This window comes from Tupaia chinensis, unplaced genomic scaffold, assembly GCF_000334495.1.
Source record: "Tupaia chinensis unplaced genomic scaffold, TupChi_1.0 Scaffold149501_1, whole genome shotgun sequence".
NCBI lineage: Eukaryota > Metazoa > Chordata > Mammalia > Scandentia > Tupaiidae > Tupaia > Tupaia belangeri.
In genome coordinates, this window is record NW_006209345.1 from 4,151,188 (window position 1) to 4,171,721 (window position 20,534).

The following is a 20,534-nucleotide window of genomic DNA, read 5'->3' on the forward strand; positions in this document are numbered from 1 at the left end:
AAGAGGAGTATAGCGGAGAAGGAATTTCGATGTGGCTTTCCCTCTGGGGGATGATTTCTCACTTTCGCTCTCTTTCTCTCTCTCTGTGTCTCTCTGGTGAGCACACAAACCTATGGCGAAAAACTAAAAATGAAAGAAAGAAAAAGAAAGAAAGAAAGAAAGAAAGAAAGAAAGAAAGAAAGGAATTTGAGATTTCTTATAACAGACTTAGGATAAATATTCTTTTTAATTAATTAATTATTTTTTTATATAGTTATGTTTTTAAAGAATTCTTTTCTTTAGACTATTTATTTATTTATTTTAATTTGATGGCAGATGGCGTAGTGGTTAAGGTTGCTGGACTCCCTCCCACATGGCTGACCACCGTTTGAGTCCCAGACTCGGCAGTTTGCTTTCTCACTTTCCTTCTCTCTCTCTCTTTCTCTCTCTCACTCTGTCCCTCTGTGGTCAAATTAAAATAAATTTAAAATTTTAAAAATAAATAATTCTTTAAAAAGATAAAAGAAAGTGAAAAATCACCCCTTGGAGGGGATGGTCACACCACAATCCCTTCTCCTCCATTCTCTTCTTCAGATTTTGGGCACACACACACACACACACACACACACACACACACACCCACACACGCCCAGCACGAGTTTTAAGCCTCCAGGTCCAGGACTCGAACTGCAGTTGACTATGTGGGAGTCAAGTAATAAGGTTAAATAAAAAGTAATTCTTAAGAAAAAGATAATTAAAAAAGGAGAAAAATTGTTTTTAAAAGAATTATTTATTTATTTAATTCCATTTGTCATTCCTTTTTTTTTTTTTAAATTTGACCCAAGATATCTATATATATATATAGAGAGAGAGAGAGAGAGAGAGAGAGAGAAAGGGAAAGTGAGAAAGCAAGCCACCAGGTCTAGGACTTGAACCACAGTCGGCCATGTGGGAACCCAAGCACCTCTACCCATCACACTTCCTGCCAGTCCCAGGAAAAAAAATTATTAATTAGTAACAAAGGAAATTCAGGAGTCTCACAGAATTTAATTTTTAAAAGTTGTTTTGTGGCCAGCAGGTGGCATAGTGGTTACGGCACTGGACTCTCACAGTTGGCTGACCACAGTTCAAGTCCTGAACCTCACGGCTTGAAAAATCATGCCAGGATCATGTGCGTGGGTGCCCAAAATCGCAGGAGGAAAATGGAGGAGAAGGAGCTGCAGCATGGCCATCCACTGTGGGGAGTGATTTCTCACTTTCCCTCTCACTGTCTCTCTCTTCTCTCTAGTGAGTGCACATGGCAAAAAAAAAAAAAAAAAAGTTTAAAAAGGACTTTGTATTATTACTATTATTTTGCCACAGTGTTTATGCACTGCCAGAGGGATGCAGAGACAGAGGGAAAGGGAGAGAGCACTCCCAATGGGGTGTGATCATGCTGCAATCCTTTTTCCATCCTGTCAGGATTTGAGGCACGTGGACACACACACACACACACACTCACCACACGCACACTCACCACACTGTGTGTTTCTCAAGCTGCTGGGGTTGAAACTCAAACACGGTCAGGTATGTAACACAGTCAGGCATATGCGATCTGGCTCCCTTAACCACTAGGCTATCAGACCAGCCCATTACTTCTTTCTTTCTCTCTTTTTAAGTTTTTACTATAGGACACATGTGCTCACAAGAGAGAGAGAGAAGGGAAGGGAGAGTGGGAAATCACCCTTTGGGGGGAATAGCTATGCTGTAATCCCTTCTCTTCCATTCTCTTTTCAGGGTTTGGGGTGCACATGCACACACACATGCCAGGTGTGATTTTAAGCCACCAGTCCAGGACTCAAACCACGCAGTTGCCTATGGGGAATCCAGGGCCTCAACCATCATGCCACCTACTGGTGCAGTACTTTATATTATTATTCTCTCTCTTATTTTTAGAGATACTTTTGACAAAGGGCATGTGCGCTTGCTGGAGAGACAGAGAAAGAGAGACAAAAAAGTGAGAAATCACCCCCAGGGGGATGGCCAAACTGTACATTCTCCTCTCAAGATTTTGGGCATACACGCACATGTGCCCAGCGTGAATTTTTTTTTTTTCAAAAGGGGAGGTTTTTCTTTATTAGGAACTCAGATGGGCAGCGGTCCTGTAACTCCAGTGGTATACCAAGGCTGAAGGAATACACCATATTGCCTCTGCACCTATGCCCTCTCCCAAGGCAGAGGAAAATCAACCAACGCCCACCCTCTAGTCCTCCCCAGTGACACTCTTCAGGACCTTCCCCAGTACTCGAAAAGAAATGCCTCCCCAGCACCACCCTCAACATGCACAAAGTTAGGTCCAACATAGGCCAAAGTTAGGACAAGCAAAGAAATCCTCAGCAACTCTTCTGGGTAGAACCAAAGTCAGAGAAGCCCATCACAGCTGCCATCTCATCATCTTCCTCAAGTGTTAAGTCCTCCTCTGCCCTCCTTTTCTTCTCCTTCTCTTTTTCTTTTTTGCATGCTTTGGCCTTTTCCTCCTTTCCTCTGAGCTCCTTCATCCTTTCCTTAAAATCATAATCCTTTTGTTTCTCTTCCATCTTCTCCTTGTTGACTTCAAAACGTTTCTTCACCTGATCCAGCGTAGACCGTTCCACACGCATAGACATGCCCAGGTTTCGTTGATGTTTCTTTCTGTTAATGTGATCTAAAAAGTTGACGGAGTCCTTCACCACACAGTCACAAACCTTGCAGTAATAACCTCCCACCTCTGACTGTGGGGTGGTCTTGGTAATGACAATTGTCTTCCCAAGCTTGGATTCCCGGTCCACTTTGTAGTCCCTGTCCCACAGAAGCCCCCGCTTGATGACTGTGCAGGTTTTCCATCCTTCTTTCCTCTCTCTTCCGTAAGCCTCTTCTCAGCGAGCTTCTCGTATTCATCTTTGTCCCACTTTCGGCAAAAGTCCAAGTTTTTTGTCCCACTGCCCAATGCCATCTTCACAGTAAAGTCTGCCTGGCTTGAATTTTAAGCTGCCGGGTTTGGGACTCGAACCACAGGGGTCCAGTGATGTAACCATTATGTCATCTACTGGTCATATTGTTTTATTATTTTTTTAAGACACTTTTTTTGCTATAGGGTGTGTGTGCTTACCAGAGACACAGAGAGAGAGAAAGTGAGAAATCACACTCCAGGGGAGATGGTCACGCCACAGTCCATTCTCCTCTCAGGATTTTGGGCTTCCTTACACACGCGTGAGTTTCAAAGCACCAGGTCCAGGTCTCGAACCATGCTCAACCATGTGAGAGTCCAGCACCTTAACCACCACGCCATCTGGTGGCACACTTTATGTTATTAAAATCACATTTTAAAACACATACGGCCCAGTGATAAGAAAACTACCATATGGGCCAGGTGGTGGCGCAGTGGTGATGTAACTGAACCCATATGGAAAAAGTCCTGGGTCTGCATCCCGGAACTTCCCTGGGTCCTGAGTGTGTGCAGTGTCTGTGATTCAGGCCACCTGAGACTGAGGGTGGCTTGTGGTATGAAGACAGGGAGTGCCTGTCTCTGTCTCCGACCCCCCATCCTGGCGCTGAGGAAATAAATTAACTTTAATAAAAGGAAAAAGGCCGTCTGGTGGCATGGTGGTTAAGGTGCTAGAATCCACAGAGGTGACCGTGTGGTTTGACTCTTGAAACCCACAGCTTGAAAAACATGCCAGGAGCATGTGCCCAAAATCCCGAAAGGAGAATGGAGGAGAAGGAATTGTAGCGTGGTCATTCTCCCTCTCCGGGGGAAGACTTCTCACTTTCTCTCTCTCTTTCTGTCTCTCTTGGGTGAGCAAGCATACCCTACAGCAAACTAAAAACAAATGAATAAATAAAATTTAAGAAAAAGAAAAAAAGGCATCTATGATAGGAAAATTACATGTGGAAATTATTTACCTATTTGAGGATTGGCTGCACTAAAAAATAATTAATTAAAAAAAAAAAAAAACTCAGAGGGCTAGCCTGTAGCCTAACGGTTAAGGGAATAGAATCCCACGTAGCTGACTGCAATTTGAATCCTAGCCTGTAATTTGAAAATGCTAGGTGCATGTGCATGCATGCCCAAAATCCCAATAGGATTGAAATGTGGAGGAAAAGGAATTATGGTGTGATCCTGTCCCTTTGAGGAATGCTTTCTCTCTCCCTCTTCTCTCTCTGGTGAGTGCATATGACCACTGGCTAAATAAATAAATGAACTTACAAACTATTCCCAGAAATCTACCTAATGAACTCCACGACTTCTTGCATCATTGCTTGGATTTCTAGCCTGCTCTGAATTCTCCCTTGCCTGCCAAAATGCACTACGGTCTCCAAGTTCTCAAGTATCAGAAACCCACTCCATACCTTCACATGAGGTGAGATTTCAAAACAGGAGACATCGTCTGATGTATTTCATCACTATCCCAACCCCATATCAGTACACCAGGAATTATTTTGAGGCTAAATTCCTAAATAAGTCTCAGGTCATTTATAAAAATAACATAGCTTCTTATCTTCTCTGCTTTGACAGGCTGAAATTTATTTTTGGTGTGGTATTTTCCTCCTTATCTTGGCAGATACAAACAATACTAGTTTGTTGTCACTTACTCTTTTTTTTTTTTTTAAGAGAGATTTTTGCTATAGGGTGCATGCACTTGCAAGAGAAACAGAAACAGAGAGACAAAAAGCGAGAAATCACCTCGTGGGGGGATGGCCATGCCACAACTCTTTTACCTCCATTCTCCTCTCGAGAGTTTGGGCACACATGCCACCCCATGTGAATTTTAAGCTGCTGGGTCTGGGAACCTCAGTTGACTCGTGGGAGCCCAGCGATGTAACCATTATGCCATCTGTTGGTCCCATGTTGTCACTTATTCTAGCTGTAGTTTTTATTTTGGTGTTCCTCTGGATCGTAGCACTTTCATTTTCCTGTCTTTATTGTATTTATTTGACTTCTGATCTTCTCTTAAATGTAAACATATTCGGGGCTAGCAGGTGGCATGATGTTCAAGGTGCTCTCACATGGCCAACAGCAGTTCAAATCCCAGACCTGGCAACTTGGAAATCATGACAGGCACGTGGGCATGAATGCCCAAAATCCCAGGATGAGAACGGAGGAGAAGGAATTGTGGCATGTCCATCCTCCATGGGGGCGGGGGGCAGCATTTCTCACTTTCCTTACCTATCTCTTTCTCTGTGTCTCTCTCTGGTGAGCAAATGCACCATATGGCAAAACATAAATAAATAAACATATTCATTGCAAGTAGTGCAAGCATCAAACTCTTTTAGAGTAATTGTGTCCAAGGACCAAGAGTTGGTGTAATGGGTATGTCGCTGGACTCCCATATAGTCGACCGCGGTTCAAGTCCCGGACCCGGTGGCTTAAATTCACACCAGGCATGTGTGTGTGTGTGCGTTCCCAAGATCCCGAGGGGATAATGGAGGAGAAGAAATTGCGGCATGGCCATACCCCCTGAGGGGGTGATTTCTCGCTTTCTGTCTCTCTGTCTCTGTCTTACTGGCAAGCGCATGTGCCCTATAGCAAAAACCTCTCTAAAAAATAAAAATAAAAAAGTAATTGTGTCCAAAGATCTGCATACTGAAATACTATTCTATTATAAATTTTTTTCATTCTATTTTTCCTTTATATCACATTTATGGCATTATCATTGTTCTTATTTATGTTTTCTATTTATTATTTACTTATTTGAAATTTTTTGCCAGAGGTTGTGTGCACTCGCCAGAGAGAGGCAGAAAGAAAGAGACAGAAAGTGAGAAGGTAGCCCCCAACGGGGATGATCATACCACAATCTCTTCTCTATTTTTTCCGTCTTTCCAGCTTTTAGACATGCGCGTACTTGTACTTCTCTCTCTCTCTCTTTTTTTTTTTAAGAGAGATTTTTGTCAGAAGACAGAGAGATGGAAAGTGAGAAATCATCCCCCAGGGGGTATGGTCATGCTGCAGTCCCTTCTCCTCTATTCTCCTCTTGGGATTTTGGGCATGTACGCACATGTACCCAGTGTGAGTTTTGAGCTGCTTGGTCCAGGACTTGAACCATGGTCAACTACCAAAGAGGTCATTACCCAGCTCTGTCTGCAATAGAGAATCCAGTGACGTAACCATTATGGCATCTGCTAGTACCCATGCTCATGTTTCTCAAGTCACCAGATCTGGGACTTGAACCACAGAGTTGGCCATGCGATATCCAGCCACCTCAGCCAACACACTACTGACTGGCTCATCTTTTTTTTCTTTTCTTTTCTTTTCTTTTTTTCTTTTTTTTTGAGAGAGATTTTTGTTATAGGGTGTGTGTGCTCTCCACAGAGACAGAGAAAGACAGGGAACCAGCAGTTAGCATAATGGCTATGTCGCTGGACTCCCATGTAGTCGACCGCGGTTCACATCCTGGACCTGGTGGCTTAAAACTCACACCGGGTGCGTGTGCGTGTGTGCCCAAGATCCCGAAAGGAGAATGGAGGAGAAGGGATTGCGGCGTGGCCATCACCCCGGGGGGGTGATTTCTAGCTTTCTGTCTCTATGTCTCTCTCTGTCTCTCTCTGTCTGGTGAGCGCACGCACCCTATAGCAAAAAAAACCTCTCCAAAAAAAAAAAAAAAAAGAGAGAGAGAGAGAGAAAGACAGAGAGAGAGAAAGCGAGAAAATCATCCCTCTAAGGGGGATGGCCATGCCGCAATCCCTTCTCTTCCATTCTATCCTCCGGATTTTGGGCACACACACACATGCACCTGGCATAAGTTTAAGTTGCCGGATCCGGGAATCAAACTGAGGTCAACTATGCAGGAGTCCAGTGACGTAACCATCACGCCATCTTCTGGCCTCACTTATTTTATTTTTTAAGTTCCTTTGTTTCTTCCATGAGTGAGGAAGATAGTCCCTCATCAGGGTCTATACACTGTGACCCACCCAGTCTCAGCCAGCCTTGAGCACACATGTGTCCAGCATACTCAGGGAGGTCTCTAAACAGGAACTTCGAACCTTCCCACGTAGGTCAGGCTTGCAGAGAGTGTGTTTTACTACGATGCGGCTGTCTAACTCTGTCATTGTTTTTTAAATTGTGTTAAGACACCTGTGAATCTCTTTTGGTATCAAAATAGTGTTATAAAATATGGTCTAAAAGGAGGCTTTGGGTCTGATAGGACTGACAATAACTGCTCCAAAGCAGTAGTTCTCAACAAGGGGCAATTTTTCCCCATCTTGCAACGCCTGGAGAGGTCATTGATTATCACAACCAGGTGAAAGCTGCTGGTGTCTTGTGGGTGTGACCTGAGATTCTGCGAAACATCCCACAATGCACAGGTTAGCCCTCATGACAAACAATCATCTGGCCCAAATGTTTATAGGGCTGAGATTGAGAAGCCCTTACCTATAGAAACTCTGGCCGGATGCCCTGGAATCACATACAGTGGGTGCAGTGCTTTTCCGAACAGCATTGTTCATACTAGAGTACAGCTGAAAAACAAGCCAAATGCCAGCAACGTGGATCCGACAAGATAAATCAAATGTGAACTACTGCACATTAGAGAACAGTGAACAAACAACTGCAGCTTCCTTCATTGTGAAGGAATCTCAAAAAGCTATCAAATTTTTAATATTTTTGAGAGATTTTTGCTATAGGTTGCACTCACCAGAGAGACAGAGAGACAGAAAATGAGAAATCACCCCCAGGGGGGATGGCCACACCACAATCCCTTCTCCTCCATTCTCCTCTTAGGATCTTGGGCATGTACACACACGTGCCTGACGTGTTTTAAGCCACCAGGTCCAGGACTTGAGCCATAGTCAACAACATGAGAGTGCAGCAACGTAACCATTATGCCATCTGCTGGTTCCAATTTTTAATTATTTTTTTTAGGTTTCATCATAGGGCATGTATGCTCACCGGACAGAGATGGGAAGAGAGAGAAAGAAGAAAAGTGAGAAGTTATATGAAGTTCAGAAACAAGCAAAACAAAAGTCATTTAGAATGGATGCATTGGTAGTAAAATTTACAGAAACAGGGCCAGTGGGTGGTATGGTGTTGGGGCACTAGACTCCCATATGGCTGACTATGGTTTGCATCCTGAACCTGCTGGCTTGCTTTCTTGCTTTCTATCTCTTTCTGTTGCTCTCTGGTGAGCACATATGCCCTATAGAACATTAGAAAAAATAGTAATAATAATGAATAAAATTGAATAAATAATTCTAAAAAAAGGGGCCACCAGGTGGCGTGGTGGTTGGTAGCATTGGATTCCCACATGGCCGACCGCAGTTCGTGTCTTGAACCTGGTGGCTTGCTTTCTCACTTTCCCTCTCTTTCTCTCTCTCACTCAGTCCCTCTCTGGTCAAATAAAAATATAAATAAATAAATAAAAAGTTAAATAAAATAATTCTTTTAAGAACAGGGGGCAGCAGGTGGCGCAGTGGTTAAGGCACTGGATTTCTGCCTATCTAATTGTGATTCGAGTCCTGGACCCAGCGGCTTTAAAATCACACCAGTGGCATGGCCCACCCATGAGGGCTGAGTTCTCATTTTCCCTCTCTCTGTCTCTCTCTGGCAAGTGCACACATTTTATGGCAAAAAACTAAAATTAATTAATTAAAAAACAAAGAAACAGCAACCACCGTGGCTTTGAGAAAGCCAATGTGAACACCTCTCTCTCTCGTCTTCTATGCTAGGAGGAAAAATCATTTTCAGAAGGACAGTATCACCCTCAAGGGCCATAATGCATTTGAGGATATTTTTAGTAGTCACAGTGATGGGAGGAGAGAGTGGTAATGACAATTAGTGGAGAGGGCCTGGGATAATAGCTGTCCCTAAGTGCACAGAACAGTAGCACACAAGAGAAAACTCCTGTGTCCTGCACAATTTGTAACGGACTCCCTGGGCATTCATGTAGGTGGAAAAAATACCTTTCACAAAAAGTTTCTCAAAATGGATCTTAGACCAAAATATAAAATGCAAAATGATAAAACTCCTAGAAGACAATCTAGAAGGAAACCCAGATAACCATGGGTATGGTGATGACTTTTTAGTTACAATGCCAAAGGCACAGTCCATGAAAGAAACAGTCGACTGGTTGAAGTTAAGTAAAACTAAAAACTACTGCTTTGAAAGACACTATTGAGAGAATAAGAGATAAGCCATTGACTAGGAGAAAACACTTGCCAAAGACACAACTGTAAAAACCAAATATAAAATGTACAAAGAGTTCTTTTTTTTAGAGACATGGTCTCACTATGCTACTCAGGCTGGTCTCAAACTTGTGATCCTCCTGCCTCAGTCTCCCCCACAGCTGGGATTATAGATGTGTACCACTGAGCCCAGCTTCAAAATGTACCATAAACTTTTAAAACTCAACAATGAGAATTAATAAAGAATTACCTATTTTATTTTATGTATTATTATTATTATTCTTTAATTTGCTATAGGTCATGTGTGCTCACCAGAGAGAGAGGGAAAGCGAGAAAGCAAGCTGTCAGGTGCAGGACTCAAACCGTGGTTGGCCATGTGGGAGTCCAGCACCCCCATGCCACCTGCTGGGCCCCAATGAACAACTCATTTTAAAAATGGGCAGACAGTTCACCAGAGAGCTACAGATGTCAAGTAAGCATATAAAATGATGCTCGTAACAAATTAAAACAAGATACCACTGTTTATCTTTCAGAATGGCTAAAATCTAAAACCCTGACAACAACAAATGCTGACAAGGATGCAGAGCACCAAGAACTACTTCATTGTTTGTGGTGATACAAAATGGTACAGTCACCTTGAAAGATAGTTTGACAATTTCTTATGAAACTAAACATTCTTTAGTTTTTTTTCTTTAAATTAAATGTAATTTTATAAGGGCACGTGTGCTCACCAGAGAGATGCAATAGGTCATGTGTGCTCACCAGAGAGAGAGGGAAAGCGAGAAAGCAAGCTGTCAGGTGCAGGACTCAAACCGTGGTTGGCCATGTGGGAGTCCAGCACCCCCATGCCACCTGCTGGGCCCCAATGAACAACTCATTTTAAAAATGGGCAGACAGTTCACCAGAGAGCTACAGATGTCAAGTAAGCATATAAAATGATGCTCGTAACAAATTAAAACAAGATACCACTGTTTATCTTTCAGAATGGCTAAAATCTAAAACCCTGACAACAACAAATGCTGACAAGGATGCAGAGCACCAAGAACTACTTCATTGTTTGTGGTGATACAAAATGGTACAGTCACCTTGAAAGATAGTTTGACAATTTCTTATGAAACTAAACATTCTTTAGTTTTTTTTCTTTAAATTAAATGTAATTTTATAAGGGCACGTGTGCTCACCAGAGAGATGCAGACAGAGATGGTAGGGCAAAGTGAGAAAGTAAGTTGCCAGGGCCAGGACTGGAACTACGGTCAGCCATGTGAGAGTCCAGTGCCCTAGCCACCACACCACCCGCTGGCCCTTATTTTTTTTAAGGTTTTTGCCATAGGGCACATGTGATTACTGGAGAGAGACAGAGACAATGAGAGGGAAAGTAAGAAATCACCACGGGTGGGGGTGGCCACGCCACAATCTCTTCTCCAGTCTCCTCCTGGGATTTTGTGTATGCATACACACCTGCCCTACATGATTTTCAAGTCTCCAGTCTGGGACTTGAACCACAGTTAGCCATGTAGGAGTCTAGCACATTACCCACCATACCACCTGCTGCTCCCTCCCCCTGTGTGTTTTTAACCATTTTCTAATATTCACCTATTTTCTCCACTGCTTATTCACAGATGCCCATTAGCAAATGGAATGTTTTCTGTTACATTTAGTGGTTTGAGTGTTTTCTGGGAAACTGTAGTTATCTGTAAAAATTGATTTCCATGCTGGCCTTGCACGCATCCAAATAATTATGCACAGAAGCACAGACTAAGAAGCAACAGAGCATATTTAAACACCAGCACTCCCCATTCCCCCTTCTTATTGCTTGTTTTGCTTACTACTTCCTAAAACAAAAATAGGACACAGTAGGGCGCATCCTTCGGGTTCAGATGAAATTGTAAGCACGAGCTGGCGCAAATGGTAGACAATTGATTTATATAAATGCGACCTTATCATCTAAAACTCTTGTCAACCAGGGTCTTCCAAAAAACTTGATAACTCACACCAACACGATTTAGGTTTGAAATATATATGAGGCATAATAGTGTGCTCTTTGGGAATTTAAGAAAGACCTTAAGACTACCCAGATTTGAGTCAGGTCTTAAGGAAGTAAGAAACTGGTACTGGGGCCGGTGAGTGGTGTGGTGGTTAAAGTGCTGGACACTCCCACATGGCCGACCGTGGTTCCCGTCTCGGACCTGGTGGCTTGCTTTCTCTCTCTCTTTGGTCAAATTGAAGAATAATAACAAATGAATAAAAATAAAATAAGTAATTATTTGTTAAAAAAGAGAGAGAGATGGGACCAGCAGGTGGCATGGTGGCTAAGGGCGCTGGACTCCCACATGGCAGACCGTGGTTCGAGTCCTGGATCTGGTGGCTTGCTTTCTCACTTTCTCTCTCTCTCTCTCTTTCTCTCTCTCTCTCTCTCACTCTCTCCCCCTCTCTGGTCAAATTGGAATGGGTGAATAAATAAATAAAGTTAAATAAAAAATAATACTTTTAAAAAAGAAAGAGACAGAAAAGAAACTTTTACAAGTTTCTGTACTAAAATATAGAAAAACTGAACTACACAAACATTGAAAAGTTAAAAATTCCTTAATTTTTTATTCCTGGTACCACCACCACAATTTACAGGGCAATATGCCTGATGCAATGTAAAGACAAAGACAAAGCTACAGCAGATAAAAGACCTCGGGGATGTACATCTAGTTGACATGACATTGCATTAATCAGTAGCTGCACTTTTTGCAAACTGGCGATGACAGTCCTGAACAAGACTTCCTGTTAAAGCTGCAGTGACTTTTCTGACTATGGATCATCGCTCCTCCTGTGGCAGATTTTCCTCTAATGCATTTGAGACGACTGTCCCAAAGTAACCTGCAGCTTTCCTGACAACTCCTCGCTTTCTCTCCCGCCAAGAACTGTAGCCCTTTTTTGCTGTTTTTCGAATCTGCTACTGTATCCACCACTTCCACTACCAGATCCATAACCACCACCATAGGGATTGCCCAAGCTTCTTCCACCAAAACTGCCCCCTTTCATGGGTCCGTAATTTGATTACTGTGGTCCGCTATAATTTCTAAAATCATTATCGTTTCTCCCACCACCGTAGTTACCACTGCCCAAATCTCCTCCTTCGTTGTAACCGTCATATCCTCCTCCACTAGCACCAAATCCACCGCCTTGGTTTCCACGTCCTGGTCCACCACCACCATAGCCACCTCTACTGCTATAACCAGGACCACCGCCATTCTTGCCACCTTCACCTCCAAATCCATTATATCCCCCGTCACCTCCTTCAGAATTATCTCTGTTGCCACCACCTCCACCACCATAACCTCCTCTTCCACCAAAGTTTCCACCATGACCAAAATTACCACCACCACCTCCAAAGTTTCCTCCATGACCGATAAAGTTGTGAGATCCACTTCCACGACCTCTTTGTGATCCAGCAGATCGCATCTCTTGTTTAGAAAGGACCTTTTTCATTTCACAATTATGCCCATTAATAATGTGGTATTTCTGTTCTTTTTTTTTTATTATTGTATCTTTTTTTTTAAAGAGGTTTTTGCTATTGGATGTGTGCACGCACCAGAAAGCAGAGAGAGACAGAGACAGAAAGTGAGAAATCACCCCCCCAGAGGGGATGGCCATGCCACAATCCCTTCTCCATTTTCTTCTCGGGATCTTGGGCATGCAAGCACACGCGCCCGGCATGAGTTTAAGTCACTGGGTCCGGGACTCGAACCACGGTCAACTACGTGGAAGTCCAGCAATATAGCCATTACGCCAACTGTTGGCCCCAATAGTGTGGTATTTCTGAACAACAATTTTATTAACTGTATCATGATCATCAAAAGTTACAAAAACAAATCCTCTCTTTTTCCCACTCTGTCAATCTTCCGTAACATCTATGGTTTCAATCTTGCCAAACTTTTCAAAGCCATCTCTCAAATGATATTCTTCTATATCTCCTTTAATACCACCAACAAGAATTTTCTTCACTGTTAGATGGGCACCAGGCTTTCCAGAATCTTCTTAAGAAACAGTTCTCTTTGGTTCCACTACACGCCCATCAACTTGGTGTGGCCGAGCACACATTGGTACATCCACCTCTTCAACACGAGAGTAAGTCACGAAACCAACGCCCTGGAAAGGCCTATTTGGGGGCATTTCTCATTACCACACAATCTGCGAGAGGGCCCCATTTCTCAACATGTTCTCTTAAGCTATCTGTAGCTTCAAAGCTCAGAGCACCACTAAACAGCTTTCTCAACTGCTCTGGGTCCTTTGGGTCATGATGGTCCATTTGGAGACCAGAGTTAACCTCTTCCAACTCGAGTTCAACATGGAACCCCCATTTGTTCTTGATAGAGCACATGTGAGATGTGAGAGAAAGGAGTGCCCTCACCAAGGCCTGGTCATGCCACGATCCTCCTCCTCCAGTGCTAGCTCCCAGGATCCTGAGCACTTGCACACGCATGTTTCAGGCTGACAGAGCCAGGGTCTCAACCTTAGGTAGCATGTGGCTTCTAGCTCCGCAAGTCTGTGCCACAGAGGCTAGATCAAACCAAACGTTTTTATAGTAATGGGGCTCCTGGTTTTTTACCCAAATGAGTTGAAAACTTATGTCAACACAAAAGCCTGCACACAGATGTGTACACAGCTTTATTTATGATCACCAGAAACTGGATGTCCTGAAATAGGTAAATGGTTAAACTGTGGTGATCCATACAACGGAATATTACTTAGCAATAAAAAGAAATAAGCTGTCTGGGCCAATTCCATGGCCTCGTGGCTAGGGGAGCTAGATTCCACATGAAATGCCAGTGGCTTGAAAAACGCGCCAGGCCTGTGTGCACGGATGCTCAAAATCCTAACTGGATGGAAAATTGGAAGAAAAGGGATTGCGGCATGATCACCCAGCTGGGGGTGGGAGGTGTGTGGGTGCCAAACCTTCTCTCCTTCTCTTTCTCTCTGTCTCTCTCTCTGGTGAGCACACATGCCCTTTAGGAATTAATGAAAGAAAACAAAAAGAAAGGAAAATGCATGGAGGAACCTTCAACGCATGTACTAATTGAAAGAAGTTGGACTGAAAAGGCTACTACCATACAATTTAATTATGTGACATTTTAGAAAAGGCAGAACTCTAGAGACTGTAAAAAAGTCAGTGATTGTCATGGGTTTGAGGGATGGATGCAAGGGAAGATGAATAGGGAGGTGAAATGTTTCTATATGTAATGGTAGATACATAATATTTTGCAGTTATTAAATCCCGGTAGAACCGTACAGCACTAAGTGAGCCTTAATGCAGACTGTGGGCATTAGTTAATAATGTGTCAGTATTTGTTCGTTAATTGTAACAAATACACCATGCTAAGACGAGATGTTAATTATAGGAGAAGCTGGGCAGTAGGCTGGGGATGGTATAGGGAACGCTGTACTTTTTGCTCAAGGATTTTCTAAATGTAAAACTACACTAAAAACTGGGGCCAGCAGGTGGTGTGATGGTTAAGGTGCTGGACTACCACATGGCAAACCATATTTTGAGTCCCAGACCTGGTGACTTGCTTTCTCACTTTCTCTTTCTGGCTCTCTCTGGTGACAGTGTGTGCTCTATAGCAAAAATTTTGAAAATGATAATAGGGAGGCTGGCAGGTGGCTTGGTGGTTAAGGTGCTGGACTCCCATATGTCCAATCACGGTTCAGGTCCCGGCCTGGGGGCTTGCTTTTTCACTTTCTCTCTCTTTCTCTATTTGGTAAGCACACACACCCTATAGCAAATTTAAATGATAATAATAATAAAATTAAGCTTAGTAGAAAGACGGTTGTGTTTATACAATGTACTATTTCTACATCCAGTACATCCTTTCAAGTAGTAGCCATCAGAAGTCGAAGGCTTTGAGGGGACCAGCAGGTGGCATGGTGATTAAGGTGCTGGACACTCCCACATGGCCAACTGCAATTCGAGTCCCGGACTTGGTAGCTTGCTTTCTCACTTTCTCTTTCTTTCTCTCTCTGGTCAAATTAAAATAAATGAATGAATAAGTAAAAATGTTACATAAATAATTCCCTTAAAAAAAAAAAGTCGAAGGCTCTGAGAGGTAGCCGTCACCACCATGCCCAAGAATAAAGGCAAAGGAGGTGAACACAGGCACTGGGGCAAGACCGAGAATGATTCTGAAAATGAGAGTTGATCTTTAAAGAGGATGGACGAGAGTATGCTCAGGTCGTCAGGAGGCTGGGAAATGACAATTGGGGCAATGTGTTTTGATGGTGTGGAGACGTTAGGTCATATCAAGGAAAACTGAGAAAAAAGGTTTGGTTAAATACTTCAGACATTATATTGGTTGGTCTGCGAGAATATCAGGATAAAAAAGCAGATGTAATTTTAAAGTACAATGCCGATGAGGCTAGAAGTCTCAGGGCATACGGGGAGCTTATGCTAAAGCAATGAGACAGATACATTCGGTTCTGGAGATAAGGATGAAATCCAGTCCGATAATATTGGAGATATGATAAAAGACATTGATGATATTTAAATTCAACTCAATGTTTCACGTTCCAAGTTTTCTTTTTCTTTTTCTTTTTTTTAGAGGTTTTTGTTATAGAGCTCGTGCACTTGCCAGAAACACAGAGAGTGATAGAGAGATAGAAAGTGAGAAATCACCCCCCAGGGGGGATGGCCACACCACAATCCCTTCTCCTCCATTCTCCTCTTGGGATCTTGGGCACACACACACGTGCCTGGCGTGAGTTTTAAGCCACTGGGTCCGGGATGCAAACAGCGGTCGTCTACATGGGAGTCCAGTGACATAGTCATTACGCTACCTGCTGGTCCCTTTCTTTCTTTTTCTTTCTTTCTTTCTTTTTTTTTTTTTTTTTTTTTTTTTTTTTTTTTGGTTTTTTTTTTTTTTTTTTTTTGAGAGGTTTTCGCTATAGGGCGCATGCGCTCGCCAGAGAGACAGAGAGAGACAGAGAGACAGAAAGCGAGAAATCACCCCCAAGAGGGGATGGTCACGCCGCAATCCCTTCTCCTCCATTCTCCTCTCGGGATCTTGGGCATGCACGCACACGTGCCCGGCATGAGTTTTAAGCCACCAGGTCCGGGATGCGAACCGTGGTTGACTACATGGGAGTCCAGCGACATAGCCATTACGCTAACTGCTGGTTCCCCCTTTTTGATGATTGTTCTACATTTGCGATTTTGGTGTTCACTTCTCAAGAAGACTTTACTTGGCATGAGAATAGTTTAATTTGTTTAAAAATATTTATTGTATTTCTTTTAAAGCTGATGATGCCAAATTCTCTTAAGTGAAATGCTAACACTTGGTTCTTCTGATGTAATAGAATTTTAGTGTAAAAAAAATCATTATATCCACATTTACAAGAAAGAAACCTATCTAGAAAAATAGATGTTTTGAATAAATTGTTTGCCTTATAATCAAAACGGATTGTAATCTCTAGTTCCAACTCTGTTTACTCAACAAAATCTTTCTGTTTTGTGATTTAGATGTGCCCTTGGAATTTTACAGAAAGGCAGAAATCAGCATATGGAGACACAACCAAGGCCTGTTTTCATATGTAGTCATACGTATTTTTATATAGACTTTGCATACATCCTTCTCATCGTTTGATGTTGTCATCATCCTTTAAAATAGCACTTGCACCATTGCAGTTTTTACAACACGAGTTTGAGTAGCAATTTTGAAATTGTAAGATTAATAGTTGTAGAAATTGAACCCTAGATGATAACCCATTATCTCGACACTGGAAAGAGTTGACAGTGTTTTTGCTTACCATAGAAAATTACTCCATTTGATAGAAAGATACATGAATAATTTTTAATATGCAAAAAGGTTATGTTAAAATATATCATTTTATTTTAAAAAGTCATGCATTGTAAGCCACAGTTTGGGGACTAATGAACAATTAAATTCTAATGTATTAATGAAAACCTAATTTCATAGTAATTTATAAAAACGTTAACCTTTCTTTTTTGGAGAGGTTTTTGCTATAGGGCACATGCGCTTGCCAGAAAGACAGAGAGAGACAGAGACAGAAAGCGAGAAATCACCCCCCTGGGGGGGGGGGATGGCCATGCTGCAATCCCTTCTCTATTCTCCTCTGGGGATCTTGGGCATGCATGCACACGTGCCTGGCGTGAGTTTAAGCCACTGGGTCCGGGACTTGAACCGCGGTCAACTACATGGGAGTCCAGTGACATAGCCATTACACCAATTGCTGGTCCCAAAACGTTAACCTTGCTTAAATTGTCCCTGTGTGGGGGTAAAGGAAGGGAACCACAACTTAATGAAAAGATTATTTCTATTTTCTGAATGGAAAATCTGTAGCAACAAAATGCAATGAAGTGTTATCGTGATTAAAAAAATAATAAAGTTAAACATTTTTCAAAAAGAAAAATGATAATAAATCAAATTAAACAATTATTTTTTAAATCTATTTTTTAAACTCTGTTGATCATTTCTGAGCCTAGACTCTAAATCCATTTTACATATGGACACAATGTATTCGCAAGGTTTAAATATACACAGCATTTTTCAGTAGCCAGTTACTGTCTTTGTAGAGGGACAGCTGCACTTTGTTTTGTCTGGAACTTTGCCAAGACTCGGTCACCATTTCAGAAAATCACATCACTAATAGCAAACTAGCAGCAGTCCCTGAGTGGCTGGTTCTACTGCACGTCTGCCCAGCCTGTGTGCGTGCAGCCCCGGTGCTCACGATGGTTTTAAAAGAGCAGCCGGGGACCTCACAGCTTCCTGTGGCTGCATGTTAACATATGCAAACACATATTATTTTATTACTAAATGCCTTCCCTTATTTAACCTCTGCAGTACAATTAGGATGTTCTATTGACATTAACATTTTTATGTATAAGTGGGTTTCATTATACATGAGCCTCACTCCAGGATAGTAACAAACTATCTGTTATTACATGGGTGACTGAGTTTGAGAGAGCTGAAAACCCCTCCCTTGAAATGAAATCCAAACTCCTTATTCAACCTCAGGCCTGTCATAACCAGTCTGGTTGTCCCAAAGGCTCTGCCCTCTCCTCCCCCCATGCCAGCCAAAGGGATCTATTTGTATGTCCTGGAATGTGCCAGCACTCTGCTGTCCCTAGTCTTGGTACAGGCTGTTCTCTCCCTGAATTGCCCTCATCCTCTTCCTGTACTGGCTCAGCAAATGTAGTGCTCCCCAAATCTCCATTCTTCACTTCCTTTGCCATCTGTGCCTTAGCTGTGTCCACCTGCAGTCCCACTTGCTTTATTTTCTTTAATGACTCCGTTTTCATCAAATTATTTTTCAAAGAAAATGTTTCAAAGAATTTTTTTTCCTTTTTTTTGGAGAGGTTTTTGCTATAGGGCGCATGCGCTTGCCAGAAAGACAGAGAGACAGAAAGCGAGAAATCACCCCCCAGGGGGAATGGCCATGCTGCAATCCCTTCTCCTCCATTCTCCTCTCGGAATCTTGGGCATGCACACACACGCACACACGCCCAGCACGAGTTTAAGCCACCAGGTCTGGGACTTGAACCGCGGTTGACTACATGGGAGTCCAGCGACAGCCATTACACTAACTGCTGGTCCCAAGAATTATATTAATTGTATTTATTTATTATTATTTTTAAATCTGACAGAGAGAGAGAGAGGGAAAATGAGAAAGCAGATCACCAGGTTAGGGCCTTGAACTGTGGTCAGCCATATGAGAGTCCAGCACCTTAACCACCATTTTCCCTGCCAACCCTCAAGGAAAATTTTATATCACTATCTTAAATAGGAAACTGATATGAGAAGCCCTAAAAATAAATGAACTATTTTTAAAAATGAAATGAAAGTTATTCACTTGTATTTAGATGAAACTGAGGCCAGCCATGAGGGGTGGGAAGGAGATGGATTAAGAAGTATAAATATATTAGCCACGAATTAAGATTTTACCCCTTGATACAGAAGAAAATTGGAGAGAGAATAACTTTTTCTTACGGTGTAATTGGATCCTGTCCCTGTTCTCCCTAAATCACCCGCAATACCACTACTAGCCATCACCCAACACTTAGCCAGTGCCTGCAATGGATGGGCCCTGCGCTAGACACTGGCAGTAAAAGAGTGAGCCAGACACGCACCGGCTCACAGATGGCTGGAGAAAAAACACAAGTAACCTGGAAACGACTACAAAATTCCATTACTTACAAAAAAGAATTTGTGATTCAAGCCTTTCCCTTCTCCAGCATCCCAGATATGCAGTGTTTGCAGAGAAACCACACCCATTCGTGAACGATGAGAGTTAGTCAGAGCAAATGAATTTGGAAACTGCAACAGTTTATCATCTTTTCCAAGTTGTTCACAGAAAAGTAAAGCGAGAGGGGCGTGTATATGCACATATTTGACATGCTGGGACCTGGAACCGCGGAAAGTACTGTTTTTTTAAAGCACATAACCAGCCTGGCTGGCCAGAGCGGCGGCCAAGGCGTGAGCCTGTGCTCACCTCCGCGTTCATCTTTCGCTACGGAATCTTTGCTTAATTCCTCGCGCGGCTCGGTCTCACCGCCACCAGGAAGCCCGCTTGGACAAACAAGAGAGGTCAGTGCCTTTACAGTGCGCCCTAAAAGCTGGCGCTTTCCCGGGTACCGCTGAGAAGGGCCCGTCTGGGACCTCCACCAGCGCCGGCACCTGGCCCTCTCCTAGGGACCCAGCTCGGCGTAGCCTGCGGGACCGCGGGTGACAGGCTGTGGTTTCTGCTCCTCCGGGCCGGGGTCCCGTTGGGGTTACGCAGTGGGCGGGGACTCAACAGACGCGCGGCAAACCCGCACAGGCCACAGGCTCCGACGTTAGGGGGCGCAAGCGTTGCTCTGGCAGGACTCGGAGCTGGCCAAGGGGGCAGAACTCGGCGCCAGGTTGGCTCCAGAGCCTCTCGGGTTGAGAGGGGGAGCGGGGGAGGGCCGGGATACCTCCCCCCGGCCTCCGCTTACAGTAATCTCGGATAGACGCCAGCAGAGAGAGCAGGGGAGTCGCAGAAGGGGGTGGCTCTGATGAGACCTCCTGGTCAGCCGCCTCTAAGCCGCACCCGGGAGCAGGAGTGATCCGGAGACCCTAAGGTAGGACCCAGCCCAACACCCAAGTCTAGAGTTCCTGCCGGGAGTGGGAGTGGGGCCCTGGGGGCTGCAGGGGAGAAAGTGGTGTTATCCTCTGTCCCCGCCCCGGGGGCGGAGCCGATGTCCCAGCCTGCGGAGCTGTAGACCCGCCGAAATCGGCCGGGACTCTCTCCCAGGCTCCCATTCCCCCCTCTCCTAGATTCAGGGAGACCCGATCTTCTTCCCGGGTCCTCTGGCTCTTGGGCGCAGGCGTAGGTGCAGGTGCGGCTTCCCTACCATTCTCCTACCCTGGCGCATCCCGCTGCGGCCGCCCTGGCGCCAG

The 20,534-nt window shown here is 43.6% G+C and overlaps 1 long non-coding RNA gene and 3 pseudogenes across 1 annotated transcript; 2 read left to right on the forward strand and 2 right to left on the reverse strand.

Annotated features, from left to right (window-relative positions):
* Window positions 1–2,351: 2,351 nt before the first annotated feature.
* On the reverse strand, window positions 2,352–2,950 carry LOC102481020 (zinc finger matrin-type protein 2 pseudogene; annotated as a pseudogene).
* Window positions 2,951–11,946: 8,996 nt separating this feature from the next.
* Window positions 11,947–13,411, reverse strand: LOC102481445 (heterogeneous nuclear ribonucleoprotein A3 pseudogene; annotated as a pseudogene).
* A 1,810-nt stretch (window positions 13,412–15,221) lies between these two features.
* Window positions 15,222–15,644, forward strand: LOC102495487 (eukaryotic translation initiation factor 1A, X-chromosomal-like; annotated as a pseudogene).
* Window positions 15,645–19,490: 3,846 nt separating this feature from the next.
* On the forward strand, window positions 19,491–20,528 carry LOC106734179 (uncharacterized). The gene is made up of 3 exons (XR_001369908.1): window positions 19,491–19,700; window positions 20,105–20,215; window positions 20,412–20,528. It is a non-coding gene; the product is annotated as an uncharacterized LOC106734179 (long non-coding RNA).
* The last annotated feature ends 6 nt before the right edge of the window (window positions 20,529–20,534 follow it).